This window comes from Protopterus annectens, chromosome 13.part0, assembly GCF_019279795.1.
Source record: "Protopterus annectens isolate FY-2018-M chromosome 13.part0, PAN1.0, whole genome shotgun sequence".
In the NCBI taxonomy this organism is placed as follows: Eukaryota; Metazoa; Chordata; order Ceratodontiformes; family Protopteridae; genus Protopterus; species Protopterus annectens.
In genome coordinates this window covers 593,899,382-593,906,975 of record NC_056747.1, presented here as the reverse complement: position 1 = coordinate 593,906,975, position 7,594 = coordinate 593,899,382, and positions in this window count along the sequence as shown.

Here is a 7,594-nt window from a genome sequence, read left to right as displayed (position 1 = left end):
TTTACCTGTCAGGGTAAGCAGTCTGGCCACCTACCCATAAGTACCAATATGACTCATAGTTCATGTTGGTGTGAATGACATGAGGCATGCCTCCTTGGATTATATGGAGAGAGACATGATTGAGCTCTCATCGTATGTGTCATAGGCAGGTATGACCCTAGGGTTCATCAGCAAGGATGATGCCACAATATGGGCAGAAAATGATCAACTTCGACAACTGGCTTAGCTACTGATGTCATTTCAAAGGGGTCTAATACTTGTCAGCCTGGGAGGACATGGCTAACAGGCCATGCTGCATTGCCAGGGATGGTCTTCACCTGTCACTTCTAGGCTTTTGGATCTTGGCCAAACATTATCAACCCCTAAAGTACCTGTTTTAGGCATTGCCAGACAGACAAACCTTCAGAAAAAGCTACTCAGGACAAGCTAAAGTGTTACAACTCAATTCTAGGAGTCTCAAGAAGAATCTGCAGCCTGTAGAAGCTCTCCTTGCTGTGGAGTATGCTGACATCTGTGCAGTTACTAAAGCATGGTTCAAAGATATGGAAAGCACTTCAGCAGTGCATGGCTATAACATCTTTCATAAGCTCAGACCACCCACTGAATACAAAAAAGCTAAAGGTGAAAGTCTATCTATGTACATAAAAGATAAGCACACCTCAAGGCTGGTCAAACAATATGGCATGCCTGAGCTACCCCATGTCCAACTAACCATGGGAAAATTCCATTACTGCATTCTTGCTAGCTATAGTTCATAGGTTGGTACTAGGCTATCGGTCCTAGGGCCTATGCAAGCCTAGCCATAACAATTCCCTGGATATTTCTTCCCACAATATTTACTTCTCTGGGCCCCTGTCTAGCAGGGCGACTGACATGATCCCCAGGGTGAATTTCATACCTCCCATCCAATCATCAAGGTTCCTTTTGAAGAGGGACAATGAGGTGCTCTGCTTGACATGTATGGGCAGTCTATTCCAGAGTATGGGGAGTCTCTGGGTCAGGAACCTAAACCTCCAGCATGTTTTGTTCATTGTGATGACAAGGTTTAGATCCCTGGAGTGTGTGGCTCTGAGGGACTGGGATTTCTTTAAGTGTAGCATGTCCAACAGCTCAGGGTTTGACATGGCCTTGTATGTTAAGCAGAGATCGCCTCTGAGTAGACGATATGCAGCAGAATATAGCTGGAGTTTTTTTTAGACGGTCAGCATATGGCATCTGCTTAAGGCCTGTGATTCTTTCAGTGAGGTATTTCTGTGGCCTTGCCAGCTGTTGCAGATGTCTTGTGAGGTACATACCAAATGGGGCATTATACTCTATAATGGGTCTAATGAGGGATGAGTACAGTGGGACAATGACCTCCTTTTTTCTGGATGAAAAGCCCTTAGTGATAAGGTGAGAACATAGAAGGATTTCCTGACTGTTGTGGCGATGTGGTTATCGAAAGTGAGACCACTGCCCACCTGTGTCCTTAAGTCTCTCATCACACTTTCGATGTTTAGCATCCTGCCACCTATGTGGTAATTCATGGGACATGTTTTTTTCCAAAGGGGATAACTATACATTTCTTGGCATTAAGCTTGAGCCCATGGCTCTGACACCAGGCATCTGTTTCTGTAAGGCCTTTTTGTAGAATATCCACATCATTTGGGGATTCAATAATGGCTCCCAGTTTGCAGTCATCTGCAAACTTTGTTAGCCAGAGTCCCTTAGTGTTGGCCTGTACTTCAGAGAAGTAGATGCCAAACAAGAGTGGTCCCAGGACTGAACCCTGAGGTACTCCCACTTGTCACTTGTCTGGAGCTGGATTTGAAGTCAACTACTTTTACAGTCTGGGTTCTGTCAGTAAGCCAGTTGGCAACCCATTGAGTGATGTAGGGATTTATGCCCAGTTTAGTAAGTTTATCTATGATTCCAGAATGGGGGATGGTGTCGAAGGCCTTGGCGAGGTCTAGATAGGCTGTGTGGACCACCTTACCTTCGTCCACAGCTCTGGAGACTGATTTGAAGAAGTCAATCAGATTCAGGAGACAAGATTGGCCCTTCACAAACCCAAACTGGTTGGAGTCCATGATAATGCATTCCATGCCCTTGCAGATCAGGCTTGTCAGACTGATGGGACAGTAGTTCTCAGGATCCAAGGTGGATCCTCCCTTGTGGAGCAGGATAACTGTAGCTGTACACCACTCAGTGGGCATGAAGCCTGAGGTGAGGCTATGATTAAACATGACACTTAGGTGAGGTACCAGTTCATTTTGTAGTTCATGTAGTACACAGCCTGGGATGTCATCTGGTCCAATGGATGCTGTATTCTTAGCTTTGGAGAGTGCGGTTTCTACCTGTGTGGCCATGATTATTGGAATTTGGCAATCTTTTGGTATTGATATGGGCCCTTTAGGGGGTGAGATGGGGTTGAAGTTGGCACTAAATCGATCTGCCAGGATATTGGCAATATCCTTGGGATCAGTATATTTAATGCCATTCTGTTGTAGCTCAGAGCAGATCTGAGCATTGCCATTTAGATTCTTGACATAACTATAGAATGCCTTGTGGTTGTCTTTGGACTCTTTGGCAATTTTATTTTCATAACTAGCTTTTGAGGATTTTATGAGGGATCTCAGCTTCTTACTGAGGCTGGTGAGGGAGTTTTTTGCATCCTGGGATTTTTCTCTTTTCTGCAACAGTTTCTTCCTTCTGTTGTATAGTTTGTTTATAGCAGAGAACCAACCAATTGGCTTCCTTTTTTTGGAGAAGAGCATCTTGGTTTTATTTGGGATGGCATGATTCATGCACGAGTGGATGTGCTCATACAGTGCCTTAGTGTAGGATTCTGCAGTTGAACTTCCAGATCCTGTCTGTGTGGGTGTTGTGAAGTTTGTCACTTCTGACTTCAGTAGCATGAAGTTGGCTTTGGAGAAGTTTTTTAAGGAGGTTTCCTTACTGGGGCGTGGGGGTGGGATGTGGATGTCAAAGGTGATTTGTTTATGGTCAGACCTGACCAATGAGGGGGTGACCACTGGTGTGGAGCATCTATTTCCCATGTTGGTAATGACCATGTCTAGGATATTGGCTCCCCTGATGGGACAATGGATTAGTTGAGCCAGGGAGTTGGAATTTATGAATTCCAAGAATCGTTGGGAAAAGGAGTTGGTACCCGAGTAGTTTTCCCAATTAATGGCAGGGTAGTTGAAATCACCCAGTATTAGGGTGTTTGGTTGTATCTTAATATTTTCCAGTATGTTTAGAAAGGTGTAGTGAGAATCTTGGGGCATGGTGGGGGATCTGTAGCAAACTGCAATTTGGATTGCAGTCTTACCTAGTGTTAGTTGCACCTGAAGAATTTCAGATGCATTGTGTTGGGCAACTAGCCTGGAGGTGTGAGAATATCCTTGGTGAATATGAACACTCCTCCACCTTTAGTGTTTCGGTCTTGGTTTTGTGGCCGAAAAGTGTGGTAAGAATTGTAGCCTGGTATTGCAGGGGTGCTCTCTGGAGCCTTGAACCAGGTCTCAGTTACTGCACAGATATCGATGTTCTCCATTTTTAGGAGTGCCTCAAGAGAGTGCATTTTGAGGTTTAGACTTCTAGCATTGAGTAGCATTACCTTCAGATTTTTCATGCTTGTATCTGTTACGGTTGTAGTTTTATCCTTTGAACCTTACCTAAAAAAGGCAATATAGGTGTGGCAAGAGCTTTAGCCAGTAACCTGAATCCCAGGGGTGACAGGTGCAGACCATCTCTGGCAAAGCATTGTGGTTTGTCGATCATGTATTCCCAGGCAGACAAATACTGGATCCCCTTTAAATGACACCAGAAGCTTAGCCAATTGTTGAAGTCAATCATTTTGTCCTTATACTGTGGTATAATTCTGGGCGAAGGCAGGATGTTACTCAGGGCTACAGTCATACCTGCCTGGGTCACATGATCCAAGAGCTCTTCCATGTCTCTCTTCATGTAGTCCAGGGAGGTACGTCTCAAGTCATTTACTCCAACATGGACAATGACAGAGTCGTATTTGTACTTGTGGAGTGACTTGAGTGCATGCGTTATGTGGCGGATCCTGGCACCTGACAGGCAGCTGACTGTAATTTTCTCCTTGTTCAGCCTGGTGAGTGGGACATCAGTGTGCCTGACTATAGAGTCACCTATGGCTAAAGTGTTGGGTACATTGTCTTGCCTTAGGGGCTGTTGTTGGATGGCACACTGGTGTTGTGAGCTATGTGTCACTTTGGTTGTGACTGGTGTTTGTTTGCGTTTCGGCTTTGGAGGTCCTTGATGCTTGGGCAGGTTAATTTTAAGGGCCTCCACATATGTGGGTTTAGTGTTGCTATGTATGGGTGTTGATGATGTGGGTTTTGAAGGGCTATGAGTTGCTTGAGGTGTAATGCAAGTGTTAACCTTCTCCTCTTGACTGTCTAGCACAATCTTGGCCGGAGAGAGCTTAGCTTCCAGTTTGGCTATGTAAGTGCATCTCTCGCAGGTTGTAGTGTTGGGCAGTAGGAGGAGAGGATTGTCTGTGTACATGAAGCAGTTGCTGCACTGCCCCAGTATGCCCAGATTCACCAGGTGGACAGGAGAAATCACCGGAAGCTGACCCTTGGACATGCCTGTTTCGGTGCTTTTTTGCAAAGTTTAAGAGCTGTTTTCTCTTACCTTTGTAAGGCACTCTGCAATTATAGGCTGTTTAGTGCCTATGACTAATTTCTCCTTCTTGACAAGGAGAGGTGAGTGCTTGAATCAGTTTCAGGCTGCCTAGTGCTTTCTTGTAATGTTTAAGAGCTGTTTTCCCTTACCTTTGCAAGGTACTTTGCAATTATAGGCTGTTTAGTGCCTATAATTAATTTCTCCTTATAGACAAGGAGAACTGAGTGCCTGAATCAGTTTCAGGCTTCCTAGTGCTTTCCAGTAGGTTCTAGAGCACATGCTAGTCACAGGGGTTCAGATTTTAGTGTTACTACTGAGAAACCAGCTAGTTCTAAGGGAAAATTTGAAGAGCAGACTTTCTGGCACCTGGAATAGTTTAACTGTAGCCTTGCAGTGCTGCACAATGTGAAAAATGTGCAAACACACACATTTTTATGCCAGAAAGTCGAAAGGGATAGAAATCAGCCCAAAAAGGCTAATACAATTACAGTTTCAGAGCTGGAAACCACTCCTCTAGTGTTAGATAGGCAGTACAATGCTCACCAGTCCCACTGGTAAGCAGTAGGACTTCCCACTACCACAGCAAGATCTGGATAGCTCTGAGCACAGGAAATAAAGTCCTGAGACAAGCAAAGCCTGGGATATGGACTGGCTAGAAAAAGTGGGAAACGAGCAAACAAGATAGTATTTATTTTGTTGAAACAGGCTAAACAATGCAATAATACAGTAAATAAACAGAAAAGGCTAGCACACTTGAGTGTGTAGTCCTAAACAGTAAATGCAATTAAAACTCTACAAAATTAGCAATTTAAAACTTTTTAAATGAAGCAAGGCAAGAGCACAACTGAAAAACGCTAATCTACATATACAGAGAAGTCTATATATACAAAATAGCAGCTAAAACACACAAACACTTCATATGCAGTGCAACCTAGAGCACTTGAGTTGTAGCAATATTAAGGCAATTACAGTTATAATAAATGCTCTAAAATAAACTCTATATTTCCAAAGTGTTTGAGAAGCACAGTCAGAACCAAGGAGATTCAGGCAAAAAAAAATTTTTTTTTTGAAAGGGAAAAAGGAGAAACAGAAGGCCTTATCAAATGTTCTCTCTGTATTATGTAGAATGAGCTAATGACACTAGACTGGGAGGAGTGTCCCAGATCAGATTTACAGTAGGGGTGGGCAACTGCAAAGCCACCATGAACAAGAAAATCCATACATCATACCAAAAGATTTTAGAATCGCTCACCATCCAGCCCAGTACCATTTACTCATAGGTGATTCTAACCACCCCTCCATTAATTGGGAGGCATACATGACAACTAACATGATTTTGAAAATTCAAAAGCCTGGAGCAGCTAGTCTGCACTCCCACTAAGTAAACAAATATCTTAGATCTGGTACTCACAAATATGGGAGAGCACTACCCCCCCCCCCCCCCATGTGATGTCCTCACAGATGAGATTGAAAAGCAGTCTTCCTTGAAATAAAGGTAAAAGTTGTCCCACCACCTAACCCGAAAAGCTTTAAGAATCTCTCTAAGGTAATTAACCCCATTAAAGAATGGAATAGCTAGTTACTAAGCTTCAGTCCAGAAAACACAGAAATCTATGCAGAGGTGGACACAAAAGCTGTGAATGACCATATAAACAAATGCATAGAAATATCAGTGCCAGACTGAAATAAACCCTGGTCCAACTGAAAATACAAGCCACTCTGGTAGACCCCTGGTGTTAGTAGGTTTTACAACAAAAAGAAAATCCTGTTGAGAAGTAAGAGGGAATGTGCACAACAAAGCAAAATGTCTATCATTAGTGTAAACAATTGACTCAGGACTCTGAAAGCAGACATTGAGGCAAAAAGAGCCTCCAAAGATCAGGATAACCATAGCGCATTTTTCAGTTATGTCTGCAAAAGGGAACACCCAACAACGTGTGGAATTAGTTGCAGATGGCATCATCTATACTCAACCAAGAGATATGGCAAATCTGCTTGCCAACAAACTCAGCTCAAATTTCATCTCCCGATCACCCCACCATTTCCTCCCTAGAAATACCCTCCTCCACTTCACTGCCAATATTAATCAAACAGGTTATTACTGTGCTCTCTAAACCACACAGTGTCCACCGAAATTGCTTTGCCCCAGTACAGTGGAAGACAGCAACAATCATCCCTCTTTATAAAGAACGACCATCTACTGACCTGGGAAATTACACACCTATATGTTTGACTAGTTTTATATGCAAGGCCATGGAAAGAATAATCATAGACCTGATAGATAATATAAGAAACCTCCAAACACTAGATCCAAGCCAATTTAGCTTTGTCAAGGGCAGGTCTTGCCTACTAAATATGGTAGATTTCTTTGAAAAAGTCACTAAAGCCATGGGTTAGGGTAAAAGTATAGAACATTTACCTCTTCCTAGGCAAGCATTTGACACAGTCCCCCCCCCCCCAGGTATTATAGATAAACTCTCAAAACTGGGCATAAATCCATACATCACCAGATGGATAGACAGGGCACATGTTGTTAATTTGGGTGAATCCAGATCTAACAAGAAGCCAGTTACTAGTGATATGTCACAGGGCTCAGTGCTGGAACCATTCTTGTTTAGTATACACTTCTCTGAAGTAAGGATGAATATGGAAGGCCTCTGGATGACAAAGTTTACTGATGACTGCAAGATGGGCTGCAATCATTGAATCCCACAGTGATGTAGATATCATTCTGGAGGGTCTAGATCAGACAAATGATTTGTGCCAGAACCATGGCCTAAAACGAAATGAGGAAAAAAAGCATTACCATACCCTTTGAGAAGTCAAACACCCCTGCAAATTACAACATTGATAGCACATCTCAAAGAGTAGACTGAGAAATGAGAAATTTGGGTACACACAGATAATAGCCTGAACTTTGACCATCATGTGCTCAAGTGGTGAGGAAGGCCTG